Below are 17,717 nucleotides of genomic sequence, written 5' to 3'. Positions count from 1 at the left end.
ATTTTCCTTAAGGTGCCCATTATGCCCTCATCTCCCCTACATTGAATTTTTCCTTCGGGATTTTTGAAAAAATCAGAGTGACAAAAAAAGATTTTTTTTCGGAATGATAAAAACCCATAAATGCCCATTACTTCAGATTATCCTAATCAAATTTATGTTAAAGATGTTAATAAACCATCCTGAATATTCAAACACCTTTCAATCAATAACTAAGTAGGTAGAAAACTATTTCTGGTCTTGGTACAATTAGTAATGAGAAATTTTAATAGATTTTTCAAATTTAATTATAATAACTCTGTTTGTGACATTCCATATATTTTCTCTCAATTTGTATCATTCTGATGTCTTCTACAAAGTTGTAGCGATAGAATTTAAAATGGTTAAAAAATCTTCAAAAAAAAAATTGTTCTAGACCCGTCGATGGATTATTTAAAATTTGGGCTCAAATGAAAGGGAAAAGTCTTAGCTTTCGGATGGTACAAAAATTAGTGATGCTTATTGTCCCAGAGACACCGTGACTTTTTCTTTTCTCCATAACTTTTAATTTTAAAAGATAAAATTAGAGAAAAAATAAATTGAATGGTTTCTTACGTATCATTAGGCGTTTTTAAATAAATTATTTTCCTAAGTTCTGACTGTTTTAAAAAAAAGTAATATTTTTTTGATTTTAAAACATTTTGGGGAATCGTGGACCGCCGAATCCAAATTGACCAAATGACATGCAAAGTTTAGGAGTTGACCCAAAACTGTAATATAATAATCCATTACGTAATTTTAAATCAATTTCAGATGAGTAAATAAAAAAAGATTTGTCTACGATCCAATAGGTTCAAGAAACTGGCTTTAAAACGTTTTGGCAAAATTTCTTTCATAGGATGTGTGTTCGTCGATATCGCATTGAATAAAATGGACAGAATTATTCATAACTCTTCATTCGGCAAAAGAAAACATTACAGATAGGATAAATGTATCTTAAGTTATGAATGTGTGTCAAAAGACCAAAATTAAGGTGCCCCAAGATACCCCACATTATGTGACCCATGATTCCTCACAAGAGATAATTTCAAAATTGGTTGCGTTTGAATGACTTATTGGTTATTCATAAAAAAAAATCCTTTTCCATGTGAAAGAGCAAGACAAAACTGCGATAAAAACCATTTGAGCATATTTTTGTTATGAAAAGTTTCCCACACATGCAATTGTAAGTATGTATATTAGAGTGCCCCAAATGACCCGACTTTTGAAAAAGTTATGCGCTGCAGGATAAAATTGATCCTAGGGCTAGTACAAGATCTCATGCCAAATTTGGGCCAGATCGGGTCACGGGAAGGGGTCGCTCAACGAGCCTGAAGTTTGTATGGGATTTTGAGACATTTTGTTCGGGAGGAACATGAAAAACCAGTTTTTCATCAATAACTTTGGTTCCCGTCGGCTGATTTCTTTCAAAAACGGGTTTTCTTAAAGCCTAAATTATGAAAAACATTTCATCCGAAGACTGCATATCGATAAGAGTTAAGACAAAAAAGTTATTGAACTTCCAAAATGGGCTAACTTTTTTTACGGTGGTATTCATCACTGCTAATGAGGCGTCAATAAGTTCGACCGCCCCGACTCATTTACAGTGATGAATACCATCCTTAAAAAAGTTAGCCCATTTTGGAAGCCTAATAACTTTTTTGTCTTAACTCTTATCGATATGCAGTCTTTGGATGAAATGTTTTTCATAATTTAGGCTTTAAGAAAACCCGTTTTTGAAAGAAATCGGCCGACGGAAACCAAAGTTATTGATGAAAAACTGGTTTTTCATGTTTCTCCCGAACAAAATGTCTCAAAATCCCATACAAACTTCAGGCTCGTTGAGCGACCCCTTCCCGTGATCCGATCTGGCCCAAATTTGGCATGATATCTTGTACTAGCCCTGTATATGTAAGTAAATTTGTTATTAACTAGTTAAATAAAAGAAGCATATGATGCGTACATAAGTCAACAGCATATAGAAATATATGCTTACGCAAAGTGACGGTAACAGTTGGAATGAGATTCTTATCTCAACACACCGCTGAGATATTAAGAGTGGTCTACGTTTCCCCATGGCACTAGGGGGCAGTTCCATACAATGAGGTGGCAAACAGTATTATTTGGTGTTTTGAACTCTTTTGTAAATTTTGAAAATTTTGTATGAAAATTACTATTTTAACTATTTTTGGATGAATTCATATACAAGTTGTTTAAAAAAAAACTTTCAATGTAGGATGATTTGTGTCATTATCGACTGTTCTTTTTATTCCTTTTGAAAGACGTTTATTGGACTAATTGATAATTTAATGATAAATATAATCAAAACATCTCATGAAACTCAAGAAACAAATATGTGAAATGATTGATGAATTATGAAAAATTTGTTTTGACAAATCAGCAACAACTAAGTTGAATTTTTACTCATTAATGAGTAAAAAATACCCATTTGCGTGATGTTTCAAGCTTTATATGACTATAACTCTAAAAACGATGCTTTGAGGTGCCTGGAAACTCTTGCATTGTATTATTAGGACCTAAAATTAGATTTGGAAGTAAAAAGGGTATGGGGCAATGCGGAGCTTTTTATTTACAAGGCTTTTAAGTTTTGATTTTTATAAAAAATGTTTATTTACTCATTTTTATCATTGATCAATTTAGTGTGTAAAAATTTTGAACGGCTCAAATGAAAGCTTTTAATATAAGCCTTCATATGGTGTACTTTAAATTTAAGAGAAATGTTTTCCATAGAAATATACGTGATTATTTTGTTTTCCTTCATCATTTAATTTTGTCAAATTTTCAAAGTCTTGGTGCGTTTAATATTCAAGATAATGAGTGGAAAACTGGAGATATCTTAGTCAAACCTCCCCAAACCCCATAGTGCATGGCCCACGTAAAACCAAAATGGACTTTTTTCACAAAAACTGATTGCGCAAAACAGAGATTAGTTCAAATTCGGCAGAAATACTTGAAAATGCATGAGAAACAATACCCATATGAGTCCGGCTTTGATCTGCGAAAAAAGCCGAAAAATGAAATAGTCTAGAGTAGGGGAACTAGGTACAAAATACGCAGAGTGGGAAAGATATGCCACCATAAGTACTTCACTAATCAAACATTTTTCAACATTTCAGAAAATGTCAGTTTGTTCTATTTACATTTATATGCGTTATTAAACATTTGTGGACCTTCTTAGTTTTACAGCATCTAAACAGCATATAAATGGCATTTAAAAACCAAAAAAAAACACCTGTCATCTGTTCTAATGATGAACATGGGTCTGTACCAACCTGTATACACATCTCAGGCGGCGATGGAATTCCCGTGCTAAGTGTTAGTAAAAGTTTTTTTTTTTTTTGTAAACATTGTAATCATGACTATTCGTGAGGTCAGTTGCATTTTCAAACAAACAACCAACAGCGAAAAACAGAGAAAAAAATTATTGCCAACTGCTGTTTTCGACTATCGCCTATTTCCTATGAACATTTTATCTTCATACCCAGGCCCGTGCGAAAGAACCGTCCATTTAAATTCAGCTAGAAAAAATGATAATCCCAAAAAATGCATTATAAATGAGGAAGTTGGTTTCTAAAATCATTATTTAACTTATGAGCATCACATGAACTCGAAGGAATAATAAATTTTACTGATACGATTCAAAATAAATATCAATCATAGTTTTGAATCAATGCTCTTTCCGGAAAGTCATCAATAAATTATTTTAAATGATGTTCCTTGTTCTGAATAAAACATTTGCTTGAAAATAAATGCTAAGTAGTAAAGTTTACAATTTAACATCTATACTGCTGAAAACCCAGAAAACTAATGCGAATTAAAAGTTTGAATAAAACCAGAGTTTAAGGCTTCAGACATAAGAATCATAGAAACATAATACATTATTTTAACCCACATTTAAAAAGAAACTTAGTCCGAATTCTAAAATAAGTTTCAGATCAAGTATGAAATTTTTTTTTTTTAAAGGATTTTAACTCCGTAGGAAGCATTTGTCCCTACAAGTAAGAAATTAATCATGATTGAAAATTGTTCAGCAAAACAATAATAAATATTGTTTTGGATTATATAACTTTAGCTGAGCCACCCTACCGATATCAACGGGAAGTAAATTCTCTCCTAAGAACTCATTCTCCATGGCACGATCGACTATCGATCGTGCTAACAGAAACAGCTGATAAGATAGGAGTAATAAATCAGTCCAATGCAAATTCCAACCGAGCAACATCGCCTCCTTAATTTGTACCCCGTCGGTCGATCGATTAAGGGAATAAAAGTTAAGTTTCCCCCGGAACCATTCGAGTGTTATTAGAAGAAGAAATACCCCGTTCTAGTGAGACTATCACCGGGATCAATCCTCCAGAAAAGTGATAGTGTTGTGGCGGCCGTAATCGCCCTCTTTTCCCCCCCAGTGTGTGGACAATCAAGTGTTCTGTTTCGATCGTCAGTGTTTAATACAGTCCACTGAACTTAGCTTGAGACGATCCGGAACATTTGGTCCATTCGAGCCAGATAGAGCTAAGGCTGTTTTGGTGACCGACGGGTGATCCGTGTTGTTTTTGGATTTGTGTTGTTTGGGCATCAAGCCGTTTGCAGCATCACTGGGTCGCCATCGCGCAATCCTGCGCCATTTCGCTGCACCTAAGAGACCTTCCCCAAAAGGTTGGACGCTGGACTAAAGGATTTAAGTCGGATTACAGGGAAGTAGAAGTGCGCATGGTTTACTTGAATTGAATAAAAATCGAATTGAAGTAATTGGATTTTCTGGTGGTATTTGGGGTGATTTAAATGTGCACTCCCTGTTGAATTAAGGTCCTTCTTCGCTGTTATTTTGGTTCACCTTGGCAGTCAATTTTCCGTTTGATTCCCCCAGTCAATCGAGCGCGCTAGTTTTGTGGAACGTTGAGTTGAGTAATTCAATCATGCGTATTGAATAAGGGCAACTAATAAGTGAGTACAGTGAACATAATTGCATTTCCATTCAGTTTTGAGTCAGGGAATTCGTCAGATTTTGTCAGTGATCTGGGTGGTCAGTGTCAGATTTATTTTTACCTATAGCTGCGAAAGCTAGTGCGTGTCGAATGAGTAAATTAATTGTCTTCAATTAATTCACGAAGTGTTTTGAGGAAAGGTGTTTGGTGTTGGCAGCTGATGCATCACGATCAATTACACCGTGTCGATGCCGAGCTTATATTGAAAATATTATTAGCAAACCTGTCCATTATTTTGAGTCAGTTTATTGTGTCAGATTTTAGTCAGTTTTTTTTTTTGGTAAAACGTGATGGCCAGTGAAAATATTGACTTCAGCGAGTTGAAGGAGCAGGACCGCCAATTGAGAAGGACCATCAAATCAATTGCCGAATTTGTGAAAGATTTCCAAAGAGGGCTACATGAAGTCGAGATTGAAGTTCGCTTGGATACCTTGGATAGTACTATGCGCAAATTCTACGAGGTGCAGAGGAAGATGAAGGTGATTCTCGATGACGAAGATTTGGAAAGAAGGCCGGATACGGAAGAGTCGGAAGCGCAACGAAAACGACGAGTTAAAACGCAAGCTGCTCGTCGTGAAGCTGAGTTTGATGAAGTAGCCTCCGAAGTTGAGAAGCTGTACTACCCCTCAAAGGCTGCGTTGATCAACCTTCGGCCTAAGATTAGAGAACCAATTGAAATAGAGGATGACCCTGGGAGCGAAAACTCGGCTATGTCTCGAGTTAAGCTTCCCGATATTCAACTACCCAGATTTGGAGGAAAGATCCGAGAGTGGGTTACCTTTCGTGATATGTTTACCAGTCTAATCAACAACAACAGCCAACTTTCTCAAATTGATAAGTTTTCCTACTTGCGATCGTCTGTTACCGATGAAGCCCTCCAGGAGATTAGCTCTATCGAAATGACCGCAGCCAACTATCAAGTCGCATGGAATGCACTCGAAAGGAGATACGAGAATAGAAAACTTATTGTAAAAGCCCATTTAGATGCGCTCTTCGCCATTGAGCCGATGCGAAGAGAAAACTGTGAGTCGCTAAATCGGTTAATAAGTGATTTTGACAAGAACTTGCAAATGTTGAGTAAGGTTGGTGAGCTAACGGAAAATTGGTCAACGATACTTGCTCACATGGTGTGTATGCGTCTGGATGCAGTTACCCTTCGCCATTGGGAGACGCATCACAACTCGAAGGAGGTTCCTACGTTCGTCAAAATAATGGATTTCTTGCGTGATCAGTGTCTCGTTCTCCAATCCCTCCTACCTACCAATGCACCGGAGTCAGGGTTCAACGAATCAAATGCTACAATCATCCGTGTATTGTCGCACCCTAGGGGACGTTGTATGTTCTGCGGTGAAGCTTTCCACAAAGTATTTCAATGTCGTGAATTTCGGAGTTGGACTATAGAGAAGCGTGTGTCAGAAGCTAACAAACACCGGCTTTGCACGAACTGTTTTTCCCCTGGACATATTCCAAGGTTTTGTTCTAAAGGTCCCTGCCATTACTGCCAAAAGAAACACCATTCACTTCTGCACTACGGGACACCTCACAGCTACTCACAACCGTACGCTTCCTCCGTTCCACAAACGCGTCGTAGGCTAAGTTCTGTTAGACAACAACCGGTGAACCATTTTATGCCAAGTACACAACATCAACCAATATCTTTCAGTCAACAACAGGTGAACCAGTTCAGACATAGCTTACAGGACACACAGCGCACACAAAACCAAGTGCCTCCTCCATCTACCAATTCCTACCCAGTGATTCAATCAACTAATCCACAACAATGTCCACAATTTGCCACCAATAATTCGTTATCGCACACTTTTGGTCCCACTCAAAGATGGAGTGAGGGCGTTCCTTTAAATGCTGCCGTCGATAGACCATACCATTGCTAGATCGTTACTCATTCGTGTTTTTTGAATCCTTTTTGCAATTACAGTTTTTCAGTGTCACGTTAACTCTGCAAGATTAGTGGAAAATCGCCTTTAAGTTTGAGTTGCCAAATTATCATTAATCGCTCTGCCATGTATTGTCTTTTTTTGCGGATTAAAAGCGCAACACAAAGGTCAGATTCTTCAAGATTGTATTCGAAAATGGTTTGAGAAACATTCAGAGTTAAGTCAGTCAGAGAGACCTGATCAAGTGGATCAGGAGAGCCTCGCTTGAGTCAGAATTTGTCAGTAAATGAAGTAGACCAATTGCTTAATGAGTGAGTCAATAAAAAGTTCGACTGGTCAAAAATTTGAATAATGCGTTCATACCACTCGCTAAACCATTCAATGGTAAAACTGAACATCAGAACCACAAGGCTATACATGTAGCTTTCGATGAAGTGCAACACCTCAACCGGAATTTTATCTAATAACGGATTGATGGTGGGCCTAGCCAGTAGAATGCAGCTGCAGTCCTACATCTTACACTTCTCTTTGTAACACTACGACAGTTGTTCAACGCAGAGAGGTACACGCAGAGTTCAGTAAAGCATTGAACGCATTCACCAGTGATTGAATTGGTTATCTGATCAAAGATGTCTGCCTAGAATTACCATAAAATCAGAATGTTTAAGTCGGAATGATCGTTAATTTGTCCTTTCAAAAATAGTCCTCCCCAGAAATCGCAGTTGGTTGAGTTGACATAACGCGATCATTGTAACACCAGAATTGAAACACATTCAGAAAAAGATTTTGTCGGATCCCCAATTGTCAGAAACATTTATGTCAGAAAATCATCGTTTGTAAATCCGTTAGAAATAACTTCAGTAAGAATGAGTCAGTAAAAATCGTCAGTTTTGAGTCTGCATGCTAATGTTTTGTCAGTAGAATGTCAGAATGAGTCTGATGAATTTATGCAATGGAGCATGTTGTAATATCATTTAAATAGAACTAAAGTTCTTCCGAACATTCTTATATTCCATGCACCATTCAACGTTTTCCATCGGTTCACCAATCCACCTTCCGGTACTTCCGATCAACGAGAGCATCCCAATCACCAACGAGAAGAGTCCATTCCGGAAAAATCATCTATTTCCACCACCACAACAGTCGCCCTGGTTTCTAAAGTACAGCATAAACCCACGCACCGAAAGAATCATCAAGAAAACATCGAGCCTTCAACGCATATCCACCGACAAAATATTATTTATTTTCCAAGTTCAGAAAGTGTGCGATAAATATTTGTGAGATGAATCGACACGTCCTAATGTCTCAGTCAGCAGCAGCAACGGGTGGAATTGTGTCCCAGCTAATCTCAATTTCACACCACCAGCAGAAGATTCGGTTGATGATGATCACCACCAAACGGAAAGAGTCCAGCCACTAACAGCCGTATATCTCTCATGCATACGCAAAGCAGGCCAAATTGTTGCCTTTGTTGTAACTACATACGATAATCAACTGGAGATTTTGGCTGCAAGCAAACGGCATTGTTTTCATCATTACCACTGGCTGTATGGGCTATAGGTTTCGGCAAGCGATCACCACCACACAACGTATGGAGCTAGTGCGAGAAATTGAAATTGATCGCATCGATGCGAAATTATGTGTCGGTTACACGAGCGAATCGTTTGACAAAAATTAAGTGAAATTATTTTAGTTTTTATTTTTTATTTACTCTTATAACTTGAATTGTATAATGTAAGTTTCCTAGTGATGAATTCAAAGTTAGAGTTAGAATTATTTGCAACACTTTTGTTGAAATCCGGCTGGTTTCAAGGGGGCCGGCATGTTTTGGATTATATAACTTTAGCTGAGCCACCCTACCGATATCAACGGGAAGTAAATTCTCTCCTAAGAACTCATTCTCCATGGCACGATCGACTATCGATCGTGCTAACAGAAACAGCTGATAAGATAGGAGTAATAAATCAGTCCAATGCAAATTCCAACCGAGCAACATCGCCTCCTTAATTTGTACCCCGTCGGTCGATCGATTAAGGGAATAAAAGTTAAGTTTCCCCCGGAACCATTCGAGTGTTATTAGAAGAAGAAATACCCCGTTCTAGTGAGACTATCACCGGGATCAATCCTCCAGAAAAGTGATAGTGTTGTGGCGGCCGTAATCGCCCTCTTTTCCCCCCCAGTGTGTGGACAATCAAGTGTTCTGTTTCGATCGTCAGTGTTTAATACAGTCCACTGAACTTAGCTTGAGACGATCCGGAACAAATATTGTTTATGAATCCTCTTAATAAACATGCCATTTCTTCATTTTCGAATTAAGGCTTGATTGCGAAATTCCGCAGTCATATTTTGAATTTGAAAAAAATATTTAATCACGAGAGAGAATTTATTGAAATCACATACCTATCTATCAATCTAAGGGTCCGGCGCCGATTGACCGACGCATAGGGCTGAGATAAAAGATCTCCACTGCTGGCGATCCGGAGCCAGCGTCTTCACTTGCTGCCAGCCAAGGTTCTCGTCAACTGTGCGGATTTCAGCGGCTAGACTTCGCCGCCACTAGCTTTTGGGCCTGCCTCTTCTTCGATGCCCATCTGGATTCCAGTCAAGCGCCTCTCTGCAAATCTCGTTTTCATCTCTTCGCAGCGTGTCCCCAATCCATCTCCACTTATGTTCCCGAATCTCGATTTCTAGCGCCTTTTGATGACACCGGCGATGAAGTTCAACGTTTGAGATCCAGTTGCCAGGCCACCAAGCGCGGATGATGTTCCGCAGGCAGCGATTCACAAAAACTTGCAGTTTTCGCGTCGTCACCGCATATGTGCACCAAGTTTCACACCCATACAGCAATACGGATTTGACGTTCGTGTTGAAGATTCGGATCTTAGTTCGTAGAGAGATCTGGCGTGAGCGCCAGATGTTTCGGAGACTCGCAAACGCAAATCGGGCTTATCTGATCCGGGTTTCGATGTCCTTCTTGGTACCACCATCAGGCGTAATCTGGCTACCAAGATACTGGAAGCACTCCACTGTCTCAACCTGTTGTCCAGCTACCACGAAATTGGAACGATTTTCTGTGTTGATTTCCATCGACTTGGTCTTTCCGACATTGATTTTGAGACCTGCTGCCTTGGAGCTTTCGGTGAGGTCGTCGAGTTTGCTCTGCAAGTCTTGTTGTGTTTGGGCGAGCAAAACAATATCGTCTGCCAGATCAAGGTCGTTGAGTTGCTCAATTGATGAAGGATTCCACGGCAATCCTCGGTTTGGTCTACAGTCAATCGATCCAGTCAAGATCTCATCCATTACGATGAGAAAAAGCAGCGGTGACAAAATACATCCTTGTCTCACTCCAGCAGTTACCGGGATTGGTTCGGACAAGACACCGTCGTGCAAGACCTTGCACGAAAATGCCTCGTACTGTGCTTCGATGAGATGATGAGATGATGAGATGATGAGATGATGAGATGAGATGGACTAGTTTCTCTGGGACCCCTCGAAGTCTAAGAGCAGCCCAGATGTTTTCGTGGTTCAGTCGGTCAAATGCTTTTTCGAAATCAACGAACACCAGCAGAAGAGAGTCCTGGAATTCGTTGATTTGTTCCAGTATTATTCGTAGCGTTGTGATGTGGTCCACACATGATCGTCCGGATCGGAATCCAGCTTGTTGCCGTCGAAGTGTAGCGTCGATTTTCTACTGGATCCTGTTCAGGATCACTTTGTAGAGTACTTTGAGGGTGGTACAGATCAAAGTTATGCCACGCCAGTTACCGCACTCTGTTAGGTCTCCTTTCTTTGGGACCTTTACGAGGATACCCTGCATCCAGTCGGCCGGGAATGTTGCAGTATCCCAGATGTCAGCGAAAAGACGGTGCAACATTTGTGCTGACAGGACAGGGTCGGCTTTGACCATTTCAGCAGGAATGCAATGGATTCCAGGCGCTTTGTTGGATTTCATGTCCTTGATTGCCGCTTCTTTTTCAGCCAGCGAGGGCGCTTCCGAGTTGACGCCATTTATTCGACTTACTGTGGGCGCCTGGAGCTGCGGGTTCTGTTGGCCATTGCTATTTGTAACTCGGAAAAGTTGTTCAAAATGCTCTGTCAAACGCTTGAGCTGATCTGTTCGATCTGCCAGCAGCTGACCTGCTCGGTCTTTCAGCGGCATTCTTGCATTAGTCCTTGCACCACTAAGGCGGCGAGAAATATCATATAATAATCGGATATCTCCAATGGCGGCGGCTCTATCTCCCTCTTCGGCTAGGGAGTTTGTCCAGGCTCTCTTGTCTTGTCTACAAGCTCGTTTAACTGCCTTTTCCAGCTCCGCATATCGTAAGCGGGCGGCTGCTTTGGCTGACCCGGTACATGCCTGCCAAATTCCGACTTTCGCCTTTCTCTGATCATCGATCATCCTCCAGGTTTCATCCGACATCCATTCACTTCGTCTTCCACAAGACATTATTCGAAAACAGAGGTGGAGTGATTAAAACTCAAATATGTTGTTTTTTGTGCCGAAGGAGTACAATCTGTTTAAAACTGTCATAACTACGATCAAATTAAAAGTTTTGCGTTGTTTTAAACGTCGAACTTCAGGAAACAGAAAAAGTGAACAAAACAAGCCTTGACTTAAGGCCCATTTACACATCACGTGAAAATGAACGTGAAAAATCTTTTTTCGTGAATACGCGACGGAACTAGATTTTGTAACTAAATTTTGATAGAATTGTTTCTATTCCGATTCCCCCACCATGATTAAATGCCCGCGGTGAAAACCTGGGGAATCGAAGTAAAAACAGTTCTAGAAGGATTTAAGGTACAAGTCCGGCTAAGATTTCATCTTTCAACCATTCCCCATTGATTCCACCATGTTGTGTCGCGTTTTTGAGTAATTGACAAAATAAGATTTTTTCACGTTCATTTTCACTCTAACTGGTTTTAAGCCCGGTGCAAATTTGGAATTCTACCTTCGCACTTGGAGTTAAATCATCACGAGGGAGAAGCTACCACTCTAATCACTTCTCGAATCACAATTTTTGTGGTAAATTTTCTCGGTATCATATTTCTTGTCACGCCTAGAGACCTTTCCATTCGTATATTGCTCTTTTGCTTTTATATTTGTAAATTGACAACTTCGCTAATCCAATGTTTTTTGCTTCTTCGAGCGGGCTTTATTCTTATGTTCTGAGCAATACCAAAGCATTGCGTGGGTAAAAATCAACTACTGATCGAAACTCCGGTTCGCAAAACCATTGATCGAAAATTATTAGGCATTCCCAAAACCCGTTGGAACAAACAAGCAAGAATCTTGCCAATCCCAAGGGGTACAATTCGATTCCGTAGTTGATGGCTAATTAAATACAAAACGCGACAACTTTGGACAGATAACAGAACCTACCGCGAGTTCACCATCATCCGTTTCGGCCAACCCAACGAGTTTGGACATCAGACCCCAAAAATATCGAGGTTATTTGCTGCCAAACTGGTGAGCATTAAAGTCCCATTAAGTGGCGCAGTGTTTATGGGCAAGACATTCATTGACTTTTGGGAGTAAAAAAAATCCCCAGCAATACAAAAAAGATGCCGAAGATAAGGAAAAGCAAATGTCCAACCCTTTCGCGAAGAAGTGAGAGTGTCAATGAAATCAGCGAAGAATAAAATCACCCGAACTGAAGAAGATCGAGAAGAATCGGAAAAAATCGATCGTTTTTGGCAACGTATTTTTTTGGCGTTTCATGAAGTCGTTTGTGCAATTCAAATCTTCGAACCACCGTGTTACGTATTTCGCCAAGAATGGAGTGGAGCGTGGGCTGATTTTTTTTTGCGAAAACCCGTCACTTCCAAATGAATGCTACCAAGCCACGCGGAATGTGAAAGAAGACAAATGAAATTAGCATAAAAAATCATTCCATATCGATTTTATGTTCAGCAGAGAAAGGGGCCACGAGGAAATAGCATAAATAAGCCAAATGTCCGTGGGTCCTTTTGAAAAAAAGGAAAGGTAGAGGTTATGAAGAACAATGATTTCAAATATCTTATTTGGAAAGGTAACATTATATCTCCTGTCCATACATGCTGCGCTAGGTTGATAATCACTAACATGATTGATTTAACCGATCTTCTAAACTCGAATTCTAAATAACTAAGAATATTGTTGTTGTTTGTTGTATATTGAAAATAATATCATCTGACATAAGTGTCTTAATAATCTACTTACTTAAAACTATTTGTACATAACATGATAGACATTCTTATTTTCGGATTTGCTCGCTTAAATCAGATTCAATCCAACGTTCAAAAATTGAAATGGATACATTGAAGTCAAAGTGTGTAAAATTACGTAAAAAGCATGTTATTGTGGAACGTAGAGAGTCGTTGCCGCCATAGCGCGTGTTTCCTGATTCCAGAGAGAGACCATTCGATTGCGAAGAATTCGTTCTGGTGCATAGATGCTACATCGGGAAAGCAATCGTGCGAAATCGATTTCGTTTCGTAAAATCTTTGCCACGAATAGAGTTTGGCCGATGGAATTGCGATTCGATAGCGTCTGAAGACCAATCAGAGCACAGCGATGAGCGTAAGGTGGCAAGTTTAAAGGATTCTCCCAGGGTAGCTCACGAAGACGAAGAGCATAACGCACAAATCGTCATTGAATTGCCTCAAAACGCGTAGGAATCCAAGCAGCTTCGAAAGGCCACCATAGCAGGTTTGCCGATTCCAATATTGATCGAACCAGACAGCAATACAGAGCTCGCAAACAGATCGGATCGGTGAATTCTTTACTCAAACGTATGATGAATCTCAGCATGCGGTTTGCCTTCTCGAGTACCACAGAGTAATGACGTTTAGGTCGTCCGCATACTGGAGCACCTCGTCCTTGGTGAGATACGACTGAGAGTTGCGCGTGTCCAGCGGCGAGAGGAGAAAGTCGGATGTCGATACGATGCCCGCAGGTTGGAGAATCCAGAGGTGAAAAGGGCATACGTAGAACAGCTTGAATCCCGAACCTCGGAACTGTCGACAAACGGAACAGTCGAAGAAACGTGGTGTTGAAGCAAGAATGACTTTATCACGACGAGTCATGGTACTCTCGGTAAAGTTTGTGGAAGAAGGAGTGAATGGATGTCGGATGAAACTTGGAGGATGGTCGATGATCGGAGAAAGGCGAAAGTCGGAATTGAGCAGGCATGTACCGGGTCAGCCAAAGCAGCCGCCCGCTTACGATATGCGGAGCTGGAAAAGGCAGTTAAACGAGCTTGTAGACGAGACAAGAGAGCCTGGACAAACTCCCTAGCCGAAGAGGGAGAAAGAGCCGCCGCCAATGGAGATATCCGATTACTATATGACATTTCTCGCCGCCTCAGTGGTGCAAGGACTAATGCAAGAATGCCGCTGAAAGACCGAGCAGGTCAGTTATTGACCGATCGAACAGATCAGCTCAATCGATGGACTGAGCACTTCGAACAACTCTTCCGAGTCACGAATAGCGATGGCCAACAGAACCCGCAGCTCGAAGCGCCAACAGTGAGTCGCATAAATGGCGTCAACTCGGAAGCGCCCTCGCTGGCTGAAATAGAAGCGGCAATCAAAAACATGAAGTCCAACAAAGCGCCTGGAATCGATTGCATTCCTGCTGAGATGCTCTAAGCCGACCCTCCCTTGTCAGCACAAATGTCGCAACGTCTTTTCGCTGTCATTTGGGATGCTGCAACATTCCCGGCCGACTGGATGCAGGGTATTCTTGTAAAGGTCCCGAAGAAAGGAGTACCTGACCGAGTGCGGTAACTGGCGTGGCATAACTTTCATCTGTACAACTCCAAAATAATCTGCAAAGTGATCCTGAACAGGATCCAGGAGAAAATCGACGCTACACTCCGACTTCAACAAGCTGGATTTTGATCCGGACGATCATGTGTGGACCACATCACAACGCTACGAACGATACTGAAAAAAAAACAAACCAATTCCAGGACAGCTAATCGGCGATATTCGTTAGGTAACTTTTAATCCATGCACACAATTGTAGAGGATAAGCTGAGGGTATGAAAATAAATCATATTTAGAAAAACTTAATTTGGAGTTAAAATTAATGTTGTACCAAATTCTTTTAAATATTCACATCAGATTTTATTCAAGTGCATTTCTACTGCGTTACGGTAGCAAACCATAAGGGGCCGTTCATAAATGATGTCACGCAAAATTTGGAAAAAATACACCCCCTCTCCCCCCCTTGTCACATATTGTCACAACTTCCGTCACCCCCCCCCCCCCTTTGTATTACGTCACGTTTTCATGAACCCCCCCCCCCCCACCAACAAAAAAAAATGGAATAAAAAAAAAATTTCAACTCTTTTGAAATTTGATTAAAAATGTATCTTTGTTTTAAATTTATCAGTTTTATTCAAAGAATTGAAAAAAAGTTACCAACTTTTAACAAGCATTTAATCATTGCTTAAAACACATTTCAATCATTAACCCAAAGATTATGTTGATGACTTTCCATATTAATGACCGGGAAAGTCGAGGCAGTAGCTGCAGCATCATCGACGATGTCTGAGAAACCATTCAAATCTAGTTCCTTTTCTTCAATCAATTCGCAATCCAAATCTTCTTCACAGGTTAGAATAGCCAAGCATTCCTGTTCACGTTTTGCCACAATTTTAGTGGGGCGGACTTTCCTGAGAGTCGCAGTGGAAGTGTTCTTGTGTATTTTCTTATGCTCATAAAGTTTACGTAGTATAATTTTAGTGAAGTTAGAATAAGATTATTTGTTATTGTTTTGCCATTTTTTTTTTGTAACAATATGTGATGTCACGTTCAAGCTGATCCCACCCTCCCCCCATGTCACAAATTGTCACGAAAATCGAAACCCCCTCTCCCCCCCTAACGCGTGACATCATTTATGGACGGCCCCTAATGTATACATCTTGTTTGCTCTAATTACTTAGAGCAAACAAGATGTATACATTATGGTTTGCTACCGTAACGCAGTAGAAATGCACTTGAATAAAATCTGATGTGAATATTTAAAAGAATTTGGTACAACATTAATTTTAACTCCAAATTAAGTTTTTCTAAATATAATTTATTTTCATACCCTCAGCTTATCCTCTACAACAATCTTTCGGAAAATCCCAAGCGCTGCAATTTTTCAAGGAGGATTTCATGGTTCACTGAATCAAATGCAGAAGGATGTAAAAACAGGATGGTTTGAAGTTACCGATCGTTTAGGGAAAAATCCATGCTGATTCTTTGCAACAGTTTTGCGCAGTGGCGATATCGTAACCAATGAAGTTCTACTGAGGTGCGATTATTGCTAGTAAAAAAAAATTCTCAGAGATACAGTTCCGACAAGCTGAGAACATAACATCGTTGACGTTCCACTCCAATACCTGTGGGCATGCATCTAGCGATGTGATACCTCTTTAATTAAGAACATCTTGTTTGTCACCTTTTTTGTGCACTGGACTCATACGCGATTTTTTCCAGATGGAAGGGAATTTCTGCTGTAATAGGGACTGATAAGTGGTTTAATCAGTGAATTGCGACATTTTTTCAATACGCACGCCGATATTCCATCTTGTCCGAATGAAGTGGAATACTTCAAATTTACGCAGTGCTGTGTGCGGATTTCGGGTGAATTGTCGAGTTCATTCGAATCACGCAGGGGGGCTTCGACAAAGCGATGGTCTATCCTGCATGATGTTCAACGTGGCGCTAGAAGGTATTAAATATTCGAATAGCGGTGGGTGAAATGCGGAGCACGATTTTCAACAGATCCAGTCAACTTATCTGCTTTGCCGACGACATTGATATAGTTGGAAGATCATCTGCGGCGGTGGAGTAGATCTATCGCAAACTGAAACGCGAAGCAGGAAGGATTGGGTTGATGATTAATACGTCCAAGACGAAGTATATGCTGGCCTGCGGATCCGAGACCGACCGAGCCCGCTTGTCCAGTAATAACAAGGTCACGATCGACGGCGACGAACTGGCGATAGTCGAAGACTTTGTCTATCTCGGCTCACTGGTGACCGCAGACAATGACACCAGCCGTGAGATCCGGCGGCGAATTATCAGCGGAAGTCGTGCCTACTGTGGACTCCACAAGCCACTGCGGGCGAGAAAACTTAGCCCCCGCAGAAAGTGTAACCTGTACACAACGCTCATTAGACCGGTGCACGAGACGTGGATATTGCTCGAGAAGGACCTGCGCACTCTCGGAGTATTCGAGCGACGAGTGTTAAGAACCATCTTTGGCGGCGTGCAGGAGAACGGAGTGTGATTCAAGAGCTCGCGCGTCTCTACAGTGAACCCAGTATCCAAAAGGTGACGAAGGCTGGACGGATACGTTGTTCAGGACATGTTGCGAAAATGCCGAACGGTTCTCTTGCAAAGCAGCTTTTCGCTACCAATTTGGTAGGAACGAGACGATAGGAGCCCAACGAACGAGATGGTTAGGCCAAGTGGAACGTGATCTGGCGAATGTGGGAATACCCGAGAAGTTGGAGAACGATTGCCATGGACCGGGTGAATTTTAGGAATTACGTTCATCAAGTTATGCTGTGAGACGGAAAACCATGTTAAAGAAATAATTTTTTGATTGAAGCCTTACTTTTTGATATTTTAAAAACTATCCAACATCATTTGAAAACCTGATTAATTAGTTATTGTAAAAATTTAAAAAAGAAATAATCTTTGAACCAAATTTTTGGCCGAATATTAGTACATATCTACTGAAAATCAAGCCTGATCTTCAAATTAAAATTTGATAGTTTTTCAATAGCAAATTTATTTTTTAATATTGCTAATA

The 17,717-nt window shown here is 40.4% G+C and overlaps 1 protein-coding gene and 1 pseudogene across 4 annotated transcripts in view; both read left to right on the top strand.

Moving 5' to 3' along the window:
* The window catches only part of LOC129754721 (LIM/homeobox protein Awh-like), an 85,402-nt gene that overhangs the window by 26,590 nt on the left and 41,095 nt on the right, over positions 1-17,717 (top strand). The window lies entirely within an intron of this gene.
* On the top strand, positions 16,164-16,247 carry LOC129758878 (U4 spliceosomal RNA; annotated as a pseudogene).

The sequence above is a fragment of the Uranotaenia lowii genome, chromosome 3 (genome assembly GCF_029784155.1).
Source record: "Uranotaenia lowii strain MFRU-FL chromosome 3, ASM2978415v1, whole genome shotgun sequence".
In the NCBI taxonomy this organism is placed as follows: domain Eukaryota; kingdom Metazoa; phylum Arthropoda; class Insecta; order Diptera; family Culicidae; genus Uranotaenia; species Uranotaenia lowii.
The sequence above is the reverse complement of the archived record's forward strand: the minus strand, read 5'-3'. Positions and strand labels throughout refer to the sequence as shown.